Genomic DNA, 20,814 nt, shown 5'->3' on the forward strand with positions numbered 1-20,814 from the left:
AGAACCTTCCCTGGCGCCAAAAACCCCTACATGCAAATTTTCACGCCGATCGGTTCAGTAGTTTTCGATTCTATATGGAACATACGGACAAACAGACAGACAGAAATTCATTTTTATAGGTATAGATGTATAGCGTGAGTACTTGGCACGCATGTTACTTGACATAAGGGAATCAGCACTCAAGGGTTGACAAAAGGAGGGGGAATCCTAACAGGAGGGGGGAGAGATCATAACCCCAGAACGCTTTGACCGTTCTCCACCAAACTTGACACACATGTTCCTTGACATAAGCGAATCAGCACTAGGGGTTGACAAAATGGGAGTTTCTTACAGGGGGAGGGAGGCCTCAACTCCGAAACGCCTGGACGGTTCTTCGTCAAACTTGGCACACATGATTCTTGACATAATCCAAAGCAACAATGTGAGTTTTATTGTACTCTTACGGTGGTCTTAATGACCAATTTTGGTCTTAAATGCCATCATAAGAGTGTAATAAAACTCAAATTGTTACTTGCGAAGGGAATAAACATTGAGGGTTGGATAAAAGGGGGGTGATCCCCCACAAGGAGGCGGTCAAAATAAGTAAAGAGGGTTGCGTTTCTCTTGCATTTACCGATTACAGTTGTGCAAGTGACTGTTAGCAAAGCGGTGGGTTCCACCGAGGAGCGATATATGAAAGAAACCTTTGTTTCGTTTGTGTAATAGGAATTTTCATAGGGGGCCATCCATATACCGCGTGGACAGTTTAGTGGGGGGGGGGGGGGGGGGGGGAAATGGGGTATGGAAATATTTACACTTGTCCACGGAAGGGAGGGAGGGGGTATGGAATATGTCCACGTGAACAAGTTTTTTTTCATCCCAAAAATAGAAATTAGAAATAAAAATAGTGCAATAATACCTACCTATTAGCATTAACCATTGACCATTGGCTCAACCACAATTTTATCGTCTGATGAGGCATATGTTGACGTAAACCTAGACGTAAACACATGAACCGAGCATTACGCGAAAGGATTCGCCTTCAGAAAATTTTACGAACCGCATCGCCTCGGAAGTGTCCTGTGTTGTGTTGAAGTAGACGGCCAAGCTGAGGTGCTGTTAGACAGGGATACTCTTGACGGAGAAGATTCGTCCAGCGAAAGTTAAGCTGAAATGGAGTTTCTTGCAGCCGATAATAATTTGCTGTAGACAAGTAGGTAATTAGTGCAAGGCCCCTAAGATATTTTTACTTCTCAATTTTGGACTGAAGTTTTTGGAGCGTCTTCTTAATTTTCTCCCATCCCTGTTGTTTAATCCATTTTACTTACGCTGAAAGTTACCAATTGTATAGAACAGCAATCATATTTAGATTTTCCGCTTATTTTACGTCTTGAATGTAATTTTCAATTAAGTCACTGACTCCTGATATTTGATATTTATTGAATAACTAGCTGACCCGACAAACTTCGTATTGCCACAAATTAAACTGTGTTGTACATATAAATCGTGAATCTCGGATGACCTTTGTCTTGAGTTTTGCAAGTTTCTGGGGAGTTTATGGGTGTTTTAATATACAAATTTTCCTCACAGTAAAGTAGAAAACAACTCCCCCATTGCTTAGCCTGATAAAATAAAGCGGATAGCATTTAAATATTCGCCACCATTACAAACCATTTTGCCGAATACCATTTTGCGGAACACCTATTCTCGGTTGACCATAACGCGGAATATAGAGTTTCGCAGAATACCATTTCGCGAAAAACCATACGCGGGATGTACCATTTCACGGAAAATTTTTTCGTAGAAAGTACCATTTCGCAGGCTGACCCAACTGAAGGAAAGTAATAGAGGTCAGTAGATCTAGGAAAATAAATAAACGTAGATAGTGGTGATCTCTACGGGGGCTGCCCCCCGCAGCAGCGGCGCTTCCGACGGCAGGTCGCCGGCAACACTCGCGGCCTGTGGCCGTCTCGCGCTGAATTATCTAATGTTACTATTGATAGTTTTTGGTGGTCTTGTTATTGATTAATGTTTTATGAAAGAGTAAAGTTTCTCGAGTTCGATTAGTTCTTGAGTTACGCAAAAATTTCTGTTTTATTTGTATGAGAGTCCTTATCCCCCTACCACAGGGGTGAGGGGTCTCAAACCATCGTTAAAAAAAATCCTGCCTCCAAAACCCCCCACTTGCCAAATTTGGTTCCATTTGCTTGATTACTTTTCGAGTTATGAGGAAATTTGTGTTTCATTTGTATGGGAGCCCCCCCTCTTAGTCAGGCAGACAGACAGAAATCCATTTTTATTGGTATAGATTTGTATAGGAGCCCCCCTCTTAGTAGGGGGGGTCTCTAACCATCATAAGAACCTTCTCTGGCCCCAAAAACCCCTATATGCAAATTTTCACGCCGATCGGTTCAGTAGTTTCCAATTCTATAAGGAACATTCGGGCAGACAGTCAGAAATCCATTTTTATAGGCATAGATTTGTATGGGAGCCCCCCCCTCTTAGTGGAGGGAGGGGTCTTTTGCCATCGAGAGAACCTTCCCTGGCCCCAAAAACCCCTATATGCAAATTTTCACGCCGATCGGTTCAGTAGTTTTCGATTCTATAAGAAACATAGGAACAGACAGACAGACAGACAGAAATTCATTTTTATAGGTATAGATTTCAACCGACTCATTGGTCTAAATGAAATGCTGGCTAGGAAGAGCCGCCTTGAGAATGCCCAAATCACGCATCCTCAAAGAGGCATAAAAACCCAGCATCTTTTCAGCAGTTTTTCAATCACATGGTGAACTTATCATTAACTTAACCATAAATACATTTTGGGACAATAGCAAATAGCATATTACATTACATATTATATTAAATTCCATATATACACATATAATTACAATTAGTCAAGTACTAAAACTCAAAATGTAGTCTACTATGATTGTATTCTACAGCCAAATGTCGAATTGGCTTCTGCAGGTTATAATTGGAACGGTGTGTTCCTATACGTAAAAGCTGTTGATGTCGTTGAGGGCACAAAGGGCAATACAGTTAGAGTGAAGAAAGTACAGCAGGGCTATCGTATATTCCCACTAGTATCTTGTGTGCCATACTAGCGATGATATCTTTCCGCCGTTGTACAAGTGAGGTAATGCCAATTAAACTACATAGGTTTTCGTAAGATGGTGGACTTTCGGGATTCCTCCAAGGCAGCATATGGGAAATTTGCCTGACGAAGTGTTTCTGAATGCTTTCAATTCGTTGAGACCAGAAGTCATAGTGGGGGTCCCACACAGCGCATCTTGTTTCTAAAATGGGACGAACCAGAGAACAGTACAAAGCGCGCAATGTTCCAGAGTCTTGAAATTCTTTGCCAATCCTTAGTATCATTCTCAGTTGTCGAGTTGCTTTGCTGATGATCATCTCGTAATGTTGTCTAAACGTTATTTGCTCATCCAAAATAACTCCGAGATCAGTAACGTTGCAAGACTTGATCATTGATGCGGTAGTCGCATACCAATGTATGTTTTTCCGGGAGAAACTGATGACGGTACATTTTGGGATGCTTATAGTCATGCAGATGTCATGCAGAATCAAGATTAGCCAGCAGAATTGCATGGTCCACGCGATCAAATGCAGCCTTCAAGTCAGTGTAGACTGCATTAACTTGAAAACGCTGGTCCATTCCAGGAAAAAACCATGCTGTGACGTAGATATGTAGTTCTTAACATGAAACCAGAGATGCTTATAAACTGACTCCTGATGTTAAGAATTAGTAAAAATATTTTTCAAAGAATTCTTAAGGGGGCATAGTACTTTTTCAATTCTAAAAAATCGAAATTTTTTTTATTGTTTATATCAAAAGATTAACATTTTGACCATATGTGTTTGAAGCCGTTTGGATGAATTCCAAAAATTGACAAAGTTACAGCTATTTGTACTGCGCGTGTCTGGAGCGATTACACAGTGAATAAAAGCTTCAGCGCCGTTTTTCTCGAAACCAGGTTTTGAAAGTCGGTACCATAAATATCTCAAGAACGGCTCAAGCAATTCTCATGATTCTTCTTTTGTTTCAAAGCCAATCAAATTATCTAGTGTTTGACCCATCCTTTTTTGGATATTGTAATTTTTGTATTTTTTATAATGGTTTAAAGTCAATTTTTTCGACTAAAAACCTTACTTTTATGTTTGAATATCCGCCATTTTGTTATGCGTTCGAATTTCAAAAAAAGGATGGGTCAAACACGAAGTAATTTAATATACTTTCATGTCGTTTTGGAATTTTTCATTTTGGATAAGCCCTCGAGTGCCAATCCATGGTACCGCAATTCATGTTTTTTTCGAATGATGATGTTCAAGGAGTCGTAGGGGAGGGGGGAAGAGGTTTCCATATGTAAACAAAATTGTAAATATTAGTATAAAATACAATGTTTACAATGCAAAAAACCCGAATCGATTCGCCTTTCGCATTATCAAGAAAAAAATATTTGAAATAAGGCCAAAAATATGATGTAAAAAGTACTATGCCCCCTTAACAGAAGTGAAAATTGGAGTCGAAATGTGAACATCAATGTGAAAGAATTTAATTTTAACGCAATAATGTCTTAGACATGACAGGTATAGGAAAAAATACAAAAATATAAATCAAATAGTCAAAATATGGCAAAGCAACGATCTCCTTGTGTTCTATAGAACCTAACAGACGCAGAGAATTTTGTGGAAATCTTTTTTCAGATTATATTTTTCCTCGATTACTGTGGAAATAATGAGTTTAATGGCAGTTTTTCTTTCACCGACAATGAACATGGATATGTTTGTAGTCATTTTGTATTGTACTAGGTATCATAATAATAATAATAATCCTCGAATTATGATTTTCTTGTTCGGGACTGGCTTTGCCAAGCAAGGAAACAATTCTGCTCTGCTGCCAGGTGGATTCAAACGGTTCGTCCTGATCATCTTCGTAGCCAAACACAATCATGCATACATACATACATACACACAACTTTCAAATTCGGCGAGGTCCGATCACAGTTGTACCGCATTCGGAGGATGAATGCTGAAATAACGCATGCCAAAGGTGCAAGCCGAACGACGGTGCCGGGAATGTGACGAGGAAGCATCGGCTAAGCGACATCGAGACCCGCCGGGGAAGGATGCGAATGAAGCAGCAGATGAGACTTCTTGGAGAGTCGAGTGTATAGAGCCTGTATAGTTGTAGGGTACGTGCGGACGACGGACGACGACGATAGTCAGCAGCAAACAAAAGTCGAAAATTAGCACCTGTCGGCTGTCAAGAAGACGGACTGGGACTGGGGTGGCGTGGTGTGGTACAGTCCTCGCAGCAAAGCCGGCAACCCCGAAACGGGCAACAGTTGTTGCTCGATGGAACCTGGCTGGTGGCTGTTGAGCTTGAAGCTCGTGCGTCTCCTCGCGATGCACAGTGGGGCGACTCCATACAAATGCTGGCCAAGCAAAAAAATCTCTTTAAATCAAGGATAATATGTGGTTCTTAAGTAATTTTGGGGTGCTGAGCCCGAATTTCAGGTTTATTTTGCATTAGAACGTATATTTTTTGTGCTAGGGAGAATTTTCAACTATTTTTCAAGTATTTTTTAAGTATAATGACGTATAAGAAATGAGGGTCATTTGGAAAATTATTGCAAATGGAATTTTATAGGATAAAACATTATATAAAACAATACAAAGCAAGTATGAGCTTTAATAATCAACACAAAATCCATATAACTCAATATTAATCAAAAATCAAAACGTTTATTAGTTTTCTTGATCTTCTTTATCTCCTTCTTCTTTTTCTTCTTCTTCTTCTTCTTACTCTTTTTCTTCTTCTCCTTCTGCAAAATCACTCGTTTCACGTTTCGTCTTCAATAGTAATATAGCGTTCTCAGAAAGATTTTTCTAATTACATTTTTCCGTTTCGAAGAAGCTATAAGCTTTATCCGGAGAAATAAGAAGACGAATAATTCTATCACTATTTGTATTTTCACACTCATTTTTGCATGTAAATATTGTCTTGTATTTTTATCACTATTTTTAGCATAAGGCAATAACCTTATTTTCGTGAGGGTCAATACCGGTGTAGTGGTTAGCATTCATGCCTCTCACACTGAGGAGGTTCCGTGGTTCAATTCCCAACCCCGCAGAAGTCACGAATGACCCGAGTTGTTGAAGTGACTATAATTAAACAAAAAAACTTATTTTTGGTGCTTCTTCTGTCATTCGTCCTATTAGCAATATGGTTGTCTAGATTAATTTATGACCGCAAATTCAAATTCTTTGCATTGCAGTGGACGTATTATATGAGGACAATACCCTGACATAAAGGTTTTTGGTATACAAACAATAAGTTTCGAATTTTTCTGAAATAATGTGTTCAAGAACTTGCTATAAGAAAATTTGTCAACCTTTTAATTAATTTCATATCTATACCCGTGATTCCAGAACTAATACCCGGATTGGCATAAGATCTTCGAGCTGTATTTCCGTCATTACTATCGCTGTATCCTCCAGATTTCCTCCAAGCTCTAAAATCTAGTCAATATGCAATATGGACCATACATTCGAAGCAGCTTATCCAACCATGTAAAGGAGATATCCCATAATTAAGATATCCTACGTTTGCTTTGTGTGTTTGCATTTTGTCTATATTGTTGAATTCTGATATAGTAGCCTTACAAGCGTAACATCTGTGCTCTGCGCTACTCTGCGCTAAATGAGACTATATCCATTTGAAAGCTTATATTTTACGCTAACTTTTACCGGTAGTGTCAATAGTGGCGAACCTTGGCTTCAAAACTTTTAAGCGTGTTTTACGCGAAAATATGGCACTTTTTTAATGAAAATTAAAATTGTGGCATACTATGATAAAATTACTGCATACTCACTTAATGGGTTTTATTCAGCACTATTTTTTGAAGAACTTTTCCTTAAATACCGTTGAAATCCGAGCTACCATTAGACTTCTAGCATGTTTTGAAATATTGGGTTATTTTTCAAAAAAACGCTAAAACATGCTGAGATTGCATACTTTCAAGATTCATAGAAAATTCAAATTTTGTCATGTTGATCTAAAATTTTGGATTTGAACACTTCAATAGTATAGAATCACAGGAAAAATACAACGGAGAATCGAAATGAACTTTCATTTTTTGGCTGCTGGCCAGCGATTCCCCACTGTGCGATGGCGTGTGCCTTTTTGTTATTGCTATGTTGAGTGAGAGCACATTTGTAACATACCTATACCTATACCGATATGATCCGGAGCCTTCAACCTACAAGTAACCAACAGCCAGCAGCCATAGCAGCAGGACGAAGATTGATGGGAACGGCGGAGGTATTGGTAGGTACGCGTGCTCGGAGCCACTGGCAGCAACGATTGCGCGTCCAGCTGTGTGCGAGAGGATGGGTACGCTTGGATTGCAACTTGTTGCAAGTATGTACCTACAATAATCTGTAAGAAAGACGGATAATTGCTTGCACGAGTGCATCGTTCCGGACCTCGTTAGAAGGCATTTTTTTGATTTATTTTTGAGATGTAAGCTCTGGAGGGTACTACATCCTAGCTTCGATCGTGTTGCTTAACATCAATTCGATGCTTATTGTTTTTCTTTAATCAATTTTCAAGTTCCTTATTCCATTCTTCCTCAATTTTTGATGAATAATAAGAACCATTTCGAGCTAAAAAATTCAAGTATGTTGTCGTAGCCGGGTGAAAATCCCATTCGATACCGGGATGCAACATTGTCAAGCAAAGAATTCAATTAACTCTCGTCGAATGTTGCACTGGGAAACTGCCTGATCTAGCCGGCTGTTACCGTTGTGATGACGCAGCTTTCGCTGTCGATGATGCCGATGATGCCGATGACCGTGACAAGCAAGAATGTTAATGTATAGCACGTTTTCGTGATAATTGTTCCAGAAATATGATAACTTCATCGCTCCCTCGAATGCGGCTGTTGTGTCCAATTCTAGCTTCTCAGCCTGCGTGGTTCAAAGTCATTAATTTTGACGCGCTACGCGAAAAGGACAAATGTCCTCTCGACGTTTTGGGTAGCTAGGAGGGCTCTCTGCGGTGGACAAACGTTGCTAGCATTGAGAAGTGAAAGCATCGAAAACGCCCTCGAATAAAAAAAAGTGCACCAAGAGTTCAGTTTGACTCGTCGTGCCCCGGGGAAAGGAGAGATAAATAGAAAATTGATCACATTTTAAGTAGAACAGATGTCGAAAATATTTCATCAATAACGTGCCTTGGCTGCCTCTGCTGCAGTGGATGAAGGTGTGAGCAACGTGCAACGTGCGCGCTCTGTTGATGTCTGTCTCGGTTGATGCGATGTTTATGCTTTGTTCGGGCGGGTGTGCAGATTTTGACACCATCATTCAACAGTGTCAAAAGTCTCACATTCGCACAGCTGGACAGAACAAAGCGAATATTTTCCGCTGTCCTAGGATGTCTCTGTGATGCTGCCCGGGGGAAAGTGCGGAACGCTGGCTGCCACATTTGAAAAATCAGCTTATGTTGGCAAGCTGAGATTTTTCTGTGGTTTCCGACTGACTGAAACAATTAATCTATTGATTGTTTGGGTTTCTTTTTATATATTCAATCTTTTCTAAAACAATTAGCCGAAACATGCAGCTGCATTCTTCCTAATAGCATGCCACAGCGCTGAAACATTTAGTGTCAATTTTAGCGAACATGCAAAGGACAGGAATGTCCTAGATGGTTAATTATTGTAATCAGTCTTTTACCCTTCCTATATTATTTTCACCTTTCAACTCTTCTTCCTATTCATTTAAGCAATTACCACTTACCACTTAATAAGGTAACTGTCCTTTGTTCTGCTTGGACATTTTTTAATTATATAGCGTTTCCTAGAAAGTTGAAAGTAATCGTTGGCTGTACGGAAAAATGCTCTACCTCTTCTAGTGTTTCTTACTATTTCTTCATTTGTAATTAACAAAACCTGCAAAAGATGAAATAGCTACGCTCACCCTGATTCGGGGCTGTTTTTTTCACATACGCTAACCGGGATCCATCGGCAGTGAAAATATTTATCCCCTTTCGCGTTTCGCATAAATTACATTAAATTGTGGTGTATATAAATTTCCTTCTAATAATTCTATAAAATATGCAAATTATCCGTGAAACCTCCCCGGCTCCGGGGATCGGCCAATATATGAAGTCGAGTTATTTTCCACTGCTCGTATCCTCGTATCCCGGTAGAAAAGGACAGCGACAATATAGAATGTTCCGAAAAATTGTAAAATACCTTCCGGTTCACGGTGACACTATTGAACGGTGTGCATGTGTATGATATCGAATCGACACACATCCCGTAGGTCGTCCCGGCAGGCCAGCCTTGGTGGTAGGCCGATCAAAGAACGAAACGGAACGTTGAGTTGAGGGGTGCAAAATGACACATTTGAGGGAAAAGATAACCGTCGCTAGCACCTCCATCACCACCACCACCACCACCACCGCCGTCGCTGTTACGCCGAGGACCGACACACTATAATGAGTAGCCCAGCGCCGTAGAGTGTGCCGTTTCCTGTTTCTGTGCATCCGAAGACAACCGACGCGCGATGCAGTGCGATTCAGTTGCATGCCAGGCTGAAATTCGGCCACCAGAGTGCCATCATAATGCTATTAATACGGGCATGCGGATGCAGATTTATATGTCGTTGTTATTGCCGCTTAATACCGTTTAATTGTATATTTATTGGTTCAGTGCACTTATGCGTGTAACAAGCGGTTATTTACGCGCGTGTGCCACAATTTAAATAATGACGGTGTCGTGAAGCAGACGGTTTCTCGGGCTCCGGGAGAGAGGGTTTGGCGACTCCGAAAGAGGTAGCTCGAAGCTATAGGAAGTAGAAGGATCGGTGAATGTTTAATATTTCGAAAAACTTTTGTTTAGATATTTTCCAAGAAAAAACAAAGGATTTTCAAACCATGAAACCATGAAAAACATGGACGAAATATTTATGATATCCAAAAAAAAATCCCACGTAAAAGTTAAGTTCAGTTGACGATTATTTAGTTAACGTTTTAACGATCCGAAACTGTCATCGGGGCTGCAAGTTATTAAATAAATATCATTATTACATAAAATTGCAATAACTCAAATTGTGACTGGTGCACCATCTTTAAATATGGTCGATAAAATGGTTGAATGACTTTGACAAATATGATGTCGTAAAAATAAATTGAAATAATTGATGTGCTGTTGTTAGCTTGACGTACATAGCCAAAAGGCCATTCGTCGATGCCCACAAGGTAAAAGCAGAGTCCGCCGTCGTAAACAAGCTTGTTACCGTCACATCTCATTAGCACTGGACGATCAGCAAGTTACTATTATAGGGCCGATGTTTTATCAAAAATGAGAACGAGAAACCGTGGAAATGCGGGAATGAAGTTTCCAAAAACTTTTAATTTCAACAAGATGGCGTGACATGCACGCACACCGCGCGCGCGTCAAAATGAACTTTTTACGTTGCAAATTTTCAGGGATACGTAATATGATCGTCCACTAAGATTTCTGATTAGAATTCTTTTCGCGTTACTTTTTAAGGAAAAGTATCCAATAATTAGCCAAACATATTCGACTTGAAACGCTATCGTTATCGCCTAAAACGCTAGCAGATTAGTTGAATGCTAGAAGAAATTTTTTATCTTATTAGAAAAAGCGGCCATTTAATGTTGAGCTTGATTACAATCATAACACGTCCGTCTCATTTGGTGTTACATTCCGCATTCGGAACGGTATCGATCTCACAGTATCGTATGCTGCTTCGGAGTCAATAAAGATTCGACGCGTGGGCATGAATATATTCCCAACACTTCTGCAAGATTTGTTTAATGCTAAAAATTTGGTCTGTAGTGGCGCGAGCTGTCATGAAGTCCGCTTGACAATTCCCTACAAAATGTTCTGTTATCGATGATAGCCAGTGGTGACATGTTTTCTAACCTATTCGGAGGACCTTGTTCGGCATACGTAAACACGATTCATGCTTTGTTTCAAGTTTTTAAAAGAATTATATTCGAAAGTACGCAAGTTTTTTGTATGAGATGAATCTGACACGTTTTGTTTGTACATATCATTCACTTAGGCAGATAAAATATTTCGGATAACTTAGATTTCTCGGTAAAACAATTTTTTATGCTCCAGCGGGAGTTCGTCATATGAAAATTGCACTTCGTCATATGCAAGATTTCTTTCGTTTTTCATAGACAGGCAGCAATTGTTTACAAAAATCTATGCATGTATTCTTTGAGCCGTGAGCAACTCCTACAAACCTTGGGAAATATTTAAGCTCAAAAAAGTACTATTTTTCACCATAAAAGCTCAAAATCTCCGAAACTTTAGAAAATAACCCATGTTAATGTTCTACAGAAACATTGATTTTAGCAAGATGAACAACTTTCTAGAACACTATGAACACGTAAAAATTGACCAGAATAAGTCAGGGTTCAAAAACTGTTTTAAAGGGTTTGTCCACAAATAACGCTTAATGGATAATTTCCATGGAGAGATACAAGTATGGTGTCTTTGACAAAGTTGTTTGTATTAATATTTACTACAACTTTGCCGAAAGAACCAAACCTGTATCTCGAACATACGAGAAAATAAATTTTGTATCTCACTTTTAAGGGAATTAATCACATAAAGATTTCTCTCACAAGAAGGGGCTTATTATATCAAGAAATGTTCCAAAAAACACTACATGCGAAAAACTTCACGTTTCGGCGCAATATCACACGATCACGTATTTCGCTGTTTGGACCACTGTGCATGGTAGAAAACGGGCAACGAACACAAAAAAAAATTTTATATCGGTAGTCTTTACAATAGACGGAGGAGACGATAAAAGAAAGTAGTGATGTGCAGATGTAAATAGTGTCTCATGGGCGAAACAAGACGTGAAGAGAAAAAAGTGGAATAACGTAAGGGAGGGAAAATCATTAAAACAACGCTTATTAAGTTTGTATAAAAAAATAGTTTGTATAACGTTCCTCTTTATGCAAGCTGGGGGATCCGTGGATCGAACCAAGCTATAATGGGAACCAATTGTAGCCGGATTCAAATCCAACTTTTCCCCCAGGCGCTCCCCAGGCACGGTGGTTCAGAATCGAAAAAATGCGGACATTAGCAATTGGGTAACAAATGCGTAATTTTTCAAGGATGGTGTCTTCGGAGAACTTTTAATAAAATATAGCGCATATTTCTGCACTATTTTGGTGATCGTGAATTCAGCTATTAGGGTGATACGAATTTTTGGTTTTTTTTGATAATTTCAGAAAAAAAATTTTTGCTCCAAAAAGTTACATAACATACTAATATAAGCAACTTTGCTGTATATAGTAACTATCTATCTCTTACCGGTTGCTAAATATAATGATGTGTTAAAAAGGAGCACTTAAAAATCAGTTATGCTTAATAAATTTGCACACGATTTTTTTTATTGCTTTCGAGTGTTCTACAAAGTTATTCAGTATGCTAAAATACACATTTTCTCTGAAAACTGTTTGTCGCTAGGACGCATATTTAATAAATTATAAAATAAATGAAAAAATTGCAATATTTAATTTTTTTTAAATTTCGGCCAACTTCGCGCAAACCAGACAACCGTTAGGAGATCTCTAAAGGAATGTCGGAAAAAATCAATTGAAAAATGTGTTAATTTTTGATAATAAATTTTCTAGCTCGTAAAGCGAAGGAGATAGGGAGTTACAGTAAAAAAATCGTGCAACTTTTGGAGAAAATTGTTTTTTAAAATAGGCCATTACAAATATTTTATAAAGTTTTTGTCCTTCCGGTGTTCGGCCACTGAAGGGGGGGGGGCGAAAAAAAACAGTGAATTTTTTAATCGAGCAAAAAAAACATTGATTTTAAGAATTCTTTTTAAAGGTTTAAACGTGAAATCCGAATCTATTCTTGCTTATAATATACTAGCTGACCCGACAAACTTCGTATTGCCACAAATTAACCTGTGTTGTACATAAATCATGAATCTCGGATGATCTTTGTCACAATCTCGAGGTTTGCAAGCCCCCCAGTGGGCGGCGCTTCCGACGGCGGGTCACCGGCAACACTCGCGACCGTCTCGTCCTGAATGATCTAGTGTTACTATAGATAGTTTTTGTGGTCTTGTATTGACGAGTTCGATTAGTTTTTGAGTTTCGCAAAAATTTCTGTTTTATTTGTATGAGAGTCCATATCCCCCTACCACAGAGGTGAGAGGTCTCTAACTATCGTAAAATAAATTCAAGATTCCAAAATCTCCCACATGCCAAATATGGTTCCATTTGCTTGATTAGTTCTCAAGTTATAAGGAAATTTGAATTTCATTTGTATGGGAACTCCCCTCTTAAAAGGGGAAGGGGTCGTAATTCACCATAGAAAAAATTTCTGCCATCTAAAATTCCCACATGCCAAATATGGTTCCATTTGCTTGATTAGTTCTCGAATTATGAGGAAATTTGTATTTCATTTGTGTAGAAGCACCCCGTCTTAAAGTTGGGAGGGGTCCTAATTCACCATAGAAAATATTTTTGCCTCCAGAAACCTCCACGTGCCAAATTTGGTTCCATTTGCTTGATTAGTTCTCGAGTTATGAGGAAATTTGAATTTCATTTGTATAGGAGCCCCCCCTCCTAAAGTGGGTAGGGGTCCCAATTCATCATAGAAAAAATTTTTGTCTCCAAAAACACCCACGTGTCAAATTTGGTTCCATTTGCTTGATTAGTTCTCGAGTTATGAGGAAATTTGTATTTAGGAGCCCCCCCTCTTAAAGTGGGGAGGGGTCCTTATTCACCATAGAAAATATTCTTGCCATCGAAAACTTTCACATGCCAAATTTTGTTCCATTTGCTTGATTAGTTCTTCAGTTATGAGGAAATTTGTATTTCATGTGTATAGGATCCCCCCTTCCTAAAACGGGGAGTAGTCCCAATTCATCATAGAAAAAATTGTTGTCTCCAAAACACCCACATGCCAAATTTGGTTCCATTTGCTTAATTACTTCTCGAGTTATGAGGAAAATTGTTTTTCTTTGGTACAGGAGCCCCCCCTCTTAAAGTGGGGAGGGGTCCTAATTTACTATAGAAAATATTCTTGCCCTCGAAAACCTTCACATGCCATTTTTGGTTCCATTTGCTTGATTAGTTCTCGAGTTATGAGGAAATTTGTATGGAAGCCCCCCCCCCCCTTTTAAAGAGGAGAGGAGTTATAATTCCCCTTATAAAGAGGGGAGGGGTCTCAATTTACCATAGAATAAATTCTTGTCACCGAAAACACCCACATGCCAAATTTTGTTCTATTTGCTTGATTAGTTGTCGAGTTATGCAGAAATTTGTGTTTCATTTGTATGGGAGCCCCCCCTCTTAGGGGGGGGAGGGGTTTCTAACCATCACTAAAACCTTTCCTGGCCCCAAAAGACCTCTACATGCATATTTTCATGCCGATTGGTTCAGTAGTTTTCGATTCTATAAGGAACATACGGACAGACAGACAGACAGACAGACAGACAGAAATCCTTCTTTATAGGTATAGATACGTTATTATTTTCTATGCAAAAATATACGAAAAAGACAACAACGAAGGAAAATTTTTTTGGACGATTTTCGGAAATTCCATTGTTCGAATTTTCATTTCTGTTTCGTGCTAGAAGCGTTAATTCAACTCGGAGACTCATATTTCGAGTTTTTCAGTCTGTAGAGCCTACAGACAATTGATTTTATAAAAAGAAATTTGACTCATATCCTACAAATTATTTTTTTGCCCCCCGATTTTTCAAGCTAATTTCCAAGGGGGGGCGGAGGGGGGGTGACAAAAACTTTAAATATGATTTGCAATGGCCTAGCCTAGTTCGTAGCACCCTAATGGTGAATTCGCGGTCACCCTAATAATGCAGAAAGATGCGCTATATTTTATTATTAAACTTCTTCGAAGACACCACCATTGAAAAATTATGCATTTTTTACCCAATTGCTAATGTCCGCATGTATTCGAATCCGTGCGCTGTGGATCGCAGATATTGGCGAATCTTTGAGGTTAATGGTTGAGGCAAGGTTATTACTTAATTCGGGATAATTTTTGTTCTTTGCCATTTCTTGCCCTAAAAACCATTCATCGGTGATTTAAAGGTGAAAATATTCCAGCAATTTTTTGAATGCTCGTTTTTTACGTAGGACTACATCTGGAACAGGGTGTCATACCATAATTTAGATTCTTGTAACCGTCACGAAAATAAAAAATTTTGAACGCTAATAGCTCTCCCAATTATGGATGCATTTTCATGGTTTAGATACCGATCGAGTCATAATAGATGTAGCAATTATGTGGTTTCTAATGAAATTTTCTTTTTCAATCGCTAAATTCAATGATAAGTTTCAAAGTCAAATATCTTCATACATTTTCTTCGTGATCGCATTGCTTTACAGGCAGGAACGACTAATAAATTCACCATCTGTTTACTGTGATTTCGATTACTTTCCTTAAAAAAAGTTACAGAATCTCCCCGTCTCAATAGGTCGCAGAATCTTTACGACTGTTAAACCTAGATCAATTTGATGTCTTTGCTTGGGAAGTACGCCAAAAAGAGTAACAAAGTCTCCTCGTACCACCAAAATTTCTTACAACTGCGATTAAACCTACATCAATTTGATGTCTGTGCTAGGGAAGTGTGTCAGGAAAAATGCCAAAAGTCCTTTATCCCAACAGATCGCATATTTTTCACGGCGAGACCTAGGCGAATTTGGTGTCTGTATTGGAAAACTGCGCTACGGCTGTAGTATTCGGTTGTAATATGATTCCATATGTATGCGCACGTTTGCCATTTCATTGGAAGCGCTGGTAGCTAGACCGGTAGTTCTCTATGGGCATGAAACATAGGCAATGCTCGAGGAGGACCTGCGAGTGCTCGTGGTTTTCGAAAGACGAGTGCTAAGAACGATCTTAGTATGGAGGCGGAGAATGAACCATGAACTCACACAACTCTGTGGCGAACCCAGTATCCAAAAGGTGGCTAAAGCTTTTGGGATGGATACGATGGGCAGGGCAAGTTGCAAGAATGCCAGGCAACTACCCTGCAAAGATGGTGTTTGCCTCAAATCCGGTAGGAACAAGACGATCAGTAGCGCAGCTATCAAGATGGTTAGAGTCAGGTGGAACCTGACCTGGCGGAGTGTAAAATGTGTTTTGTCAACTTGCAGCATTTTGTGGTCGTCATAGGCGACTTAGTGAGCAAGTCACGGTGGACCAATTTCGCAGTTCACAGATTATGTAGAAGAATATTTCCGTAACCGTCAGTGTTGACTAACAAACTCAACAATTATTTTATTGGACTGTATCAGAAATGTGAGGGTCTTGGCCTAAAACCTGCCGAATGACATACTTCAACGTCTTGGAGCAACTTGAAGATTATCTACTTTTTACCGAAGTGTTTAGCGCTACACCACAGTACGTCAACAGACAAAATGGTTACATGGTGAGGAGCGGCCACAGACAATACAAGCACTGTCCGAACTTGGTGCAGTTTATGAGCCGGCGGAATCATAGGTCCGTATTTTTTCAATTTTTCAAAGATGAAAATAGTCGCCACTTTACCGGTAGTTGGTTATGAACTTTTTTGCCTCAATTGCAAGCATTAGATATGGCCACCATTATGTGGTTTCAACAAGACGGCGCTACTTGCCACACAACACGTGAAACAATGGAGCAGTTGAGGCAAATTCGGTCAGGAATTAATTTCTCGTTTTGGACTTGTAAATTGACCGCTTAGATCGTGTGATTTGACATCTCTAGACCACTTCTTACGGAGTGACGTACCTAAATCTGTTCGAACAAACCAGTAAGGATTGAGGCGCTGGTAGACAATAATCTTAGATGATGAGAAATCAGTCGAATTACTCTACAAAGTCATGAGAAATTGTAAGTTTCACATAACCCACATCAAGCGTATTTATGTATGTTGTGATGTATGTGTGCGGCACTAGTTTTCGACCCCAAGATCCAATTTTCGCCACCCCCAGAAGTATTGTTTGCATCTTATTCTAGTCTGAAGGGTGGGCGAAAGCTAAAACTGGTGCCGTTATTCCAGCAGATAGGCTTGGCATGCTCGTTTTGCTTCGATTTTGTTCTTTTGACTTCTTTTCATCCCTACTAGCACATTTGAAAAAAACACGTTTTTGCTCTGATAGTCTTGTTTCACTATGACGGAGATAACCGGAATGTATGATCAAAACGCCTAAATGTACGCTATGTAACTGTATGAGATACAACTAGATTACTGATGCCTGTCTTGACTGTAATCTGGCTTAATTGGCTTGAGTCTCCGCTTACATTTATATACAAATATGCCACTATCAACTGTGGCGCAGGAGGTTTAACCAGGGCACTGTCATCTATACATCGTTGTCTCACGAATATTCCTATGTTTGCGACTCGGACTCACAGTCCGAAACAATATTGATTAGGTCAGTTCTGTAAAGTAGCAAACATCGGATTCGATGCCCCATTAGCTACCGTTTTTGTGATTTCAAAAAATCCAAATTGCGATTCGGTTGTTTGTTTGTGGGATGTTTTTAAAAGTCTGAGAAAGACTTGAAGTTTTGAAAACAACCAATTATTTTTAAGATTTTTGGATAGTTCCCTGAAAAAAGGTTCATTTTTCTCAAAATAGCTTCGATGTCTCATGCTCAAATGCGGATGTTTGAGGTAATAACAAGTTTAATTTACTTGTATTTAATTTAATTGTATTTAATATTAATGTGACAAAATTCTGTTCATGCTTTAACATGCAGTTTATAACCATTGAAATGCAGTCAAAAAAGTTCCCAGTACAGAACAATGTTTTATTTAAAAATCGAAACAAACTTCAACACAATACCGCCGAATGCAATAAACGGCGCGACTGTCAACAACTTTCAACAGCGCCGCGTTGGATATTGCGAAAATCTATTGGCCAGAACCGGATCATCGGCGCTAATCGAGAAATGATGAATTTCAACCCATCCACAAACTTTCCAGTACTCATTTCAAGCCTTGATTACTGCCACTTCATCACCCCTCCCCGCACGGTGGTGAATTTCCTGTCGGCGATGATGTGGTATGGGTGAGTTCCCTCTGTCCGTCGCCGTCCCAGCCAGCAGCAGCACACACCGTACGTATACGCGTTTTTGGGTTTGGCCGTTCTCATTCGCATAATAGGACACTGTGCTGCACCCGGCGAATGAAAATGCATTTCTTTCCTCGGTGTGTCGTGGTTTTGACTTTCGCTTTTCCCCTTGCATCCTGGCATCCTAGCCGCCTCGAGCAGCACAAACCGAAACTTCTGGGACACGTCACAAAACTGTACAGGAATATTGCTGCATAGCATAGAAAGACAGAGAGAGAGAGAGAAAGAGCTTCTACGGTTTGGGCCAAAAACAGACAGATGTTAAGCATAATGTTGCTGTGTTGTTGCTATTGCTGTTGTTGTTTCTGCTGTTGCTGCTTTGCAGTTGCCTTCCGAGCAGATATATGTGTAAGAACTATTCGTTTCTGGATGGTTGCTGGCAGTCAAAAGACAGGCTCAAAGTGCATTTGCATCCGAAAATTGCATGTAGTACAAATATATGGCTATTCCAGAACAAAACTTAAACATGCTGTAGGAGAAACTCCGAAAACCGGAAGATTTTGTTTCATTATTGCCATCGTGTTTACAGCTTTATGGCTTTCCAAATGCATACATCTTTTTTTTTCGGGCGGCTTTAGGGAATTTGTTGAAAAATAAGGGTAGGTACAGCATCTGCTCGATATTCGAAGCAGTTCATTACGATTTCAACAAAGTTAAGCGATTAAGGGTGAAGGTAGGATTGGGTACTGTAGAACTATTCTGTTTTATTTTAGTAAAGTTTTGTAGCATGAACTGTGCATTATGTAAGAATTTTAAAAACTGGTAATTAATTCATCAAGATAAAAGTAGCAAATTTTCGTTCTCCAGTGGTCATTCCTTTGTTTTTCATTTTTTCTGACATTTTTTTCGAAATAAAAATGTTCATCCTACCTGAGTAAGGTCAACTCGACAATACCGACAGCTCCCGGAGCTCCCTCCCAGGAATTAGTATTCTGCAACTTGTGCTCACGTATCGCTCGCCAAGTCTGGACCGAATTTCGCATTCTCCCGACATCTTTTCGCCATCATCTTCATCAACGGAATAGGTAGAGCAAGTCCCCCAGACAGTCTAGCCAGACGTGAATTAGTTTGAAAATAACTTTTGCATTCCTGTTGTAGTACCACGTTGCATATACAACGTTGCACCTCGGACCAGTAGCGAATACTGCAGCAGGGCTGCAGAGGGCGAAGAATGGAATGGAAAAAACGGTATCTCACTGCTTTAGTTGGGTTGCATGCTCTCTAGATCAACACTGACGGAGTGATGCATTAACATAACCTGAAGTACTAGTTGAGTAGACGGTTCCACCATCCTGTCGGTTGCCGCTACAATGTTGATGTGACGAAAATAAAGGGCGACCTGCACAGCAGTATTCTTCGTTCGGTGAACGCGCGTATGGCAAATAGATACAATGTATTATCTTTCTCGTGTGTGTGCGTCTATAATGCGAAAAAAACCTGATGTAATGAACCCAGCATGTACGAATCCATTTTCGGTCGACGACTTTACCGAAACCCGTTCGCTGTCGGTCTGGTCTGGCTTGGTCCGTCTGGTCTGGAGAGAAGATTCGCGGAATAAACAACCGCGCTTGATTGGTGCGGCACTCGCAAGGTGTTACCATGCACCGTGGCGATAGATTCCGAACAGTTCATTCATTAGGGATATTTGATTGGTTGTTTGAGAACTTGTTAAACTTCTAATGAAATTTAATAGACCAGAGTATCCACGATGGTACAATTTTGATTTTTCCTTCGAAGGTAATAAGGATTGTTTTTAAATTATCCTGCATATTATCCTACAATTATCCTATTATCCGGAAATTGAACATTGCTTATTCATAAATTTTGAACTGTGCACCATATATTGAAAGCCTAAACAAAGAAAAGTTGAAAACAAAATTTCACGATTATTTTTTTTAACGTTCGAGTTATGACCATCCATAAACATAAAGGGTAATTGTCACACGTCACGAGCCTATATTAGGTATATTTACGGTTTATACCAAAATCACACAAGTAACGTATCTGGGCGTCCGGCCACCACGATACGGGACTTATATATTCGGCTCTCCCCCTGAGACAAACATTATTGTAAATTGCCGCATGCCGTTAGTTTACGTGCTCAATAACACAAACTACAATTCAAAACTACTACCTCGACTTTACGACTGCAAAATTGTCGCGGCCTCGGGAAAAGGTTGTCGTCAAAGTTTTTACAACGAACGAGGCACGACAGAAAGCGATGCTGATTTTTTCATCAAAACACTCAGAGTCCGAGCTTCAGCACCACTGACGAAAACTGAAAATAATAATTTGCCTTATGAATGATAAAAACAAAATTAATTTAAGATTATTGACCACTGCGAAATAGTATTAAATTTTTGGCGATTTTTATGAAGATAAAGATAATTCTTCACATTGTTATTTGTTTCACAATACCTAACAGTAGGGTGGTCACATCGGTCCAACTAAAAATCTGGACATTTTTTGCCCAAACATATCGAAGAAGCTTCAGATTCGAGAAATCGACTAACCTAACCTCTTGCTTCTTGTGCTTAGACTACAGAAGGTACAGTACAATGCTGGACAAATATGATGATCGTGATAATGTACCACTCCAACCATACAGATAACTGTTGTAGTTTCAGTTGAGTTTCAGTGAGCCAGCCA

At 39.5% G+C, this 20,814-nt stretch overlaps 1 protein-coding gene across 1 annotated transcript in view; it reads left to right on the plus strand.

Annotated features, from left to right (window-relative positions):
- The window catches only part of LOC128734974 (serine/threonine-protein phosphatase 4 regulatory subunit 1-like), a 367,083-nt gene that overhangs the window by 26,544 nt on the left and 319,725 nt on the right, over positions 1 to 20,814 (plus strand). The gene's annotated exons all lie outside the window — the stretch shown is intronic.

The sequence above is a fragment of the Sabethes cyaneus genome, chromosome 2 (assembly GCF_943734655.1).
Source record: "Sabethes cyaneus chromosome 2, idSabCyanKW18_F2, whole genome shotgun sequence".
In the NCBI taxonomy this organism is placed as follows: domain Eukaryota; kingdom Metazoa; phylum Arthropoda; class Insecta; order Diptera; family Culicidae; genus Sabethes; species Sabethes cyaneus.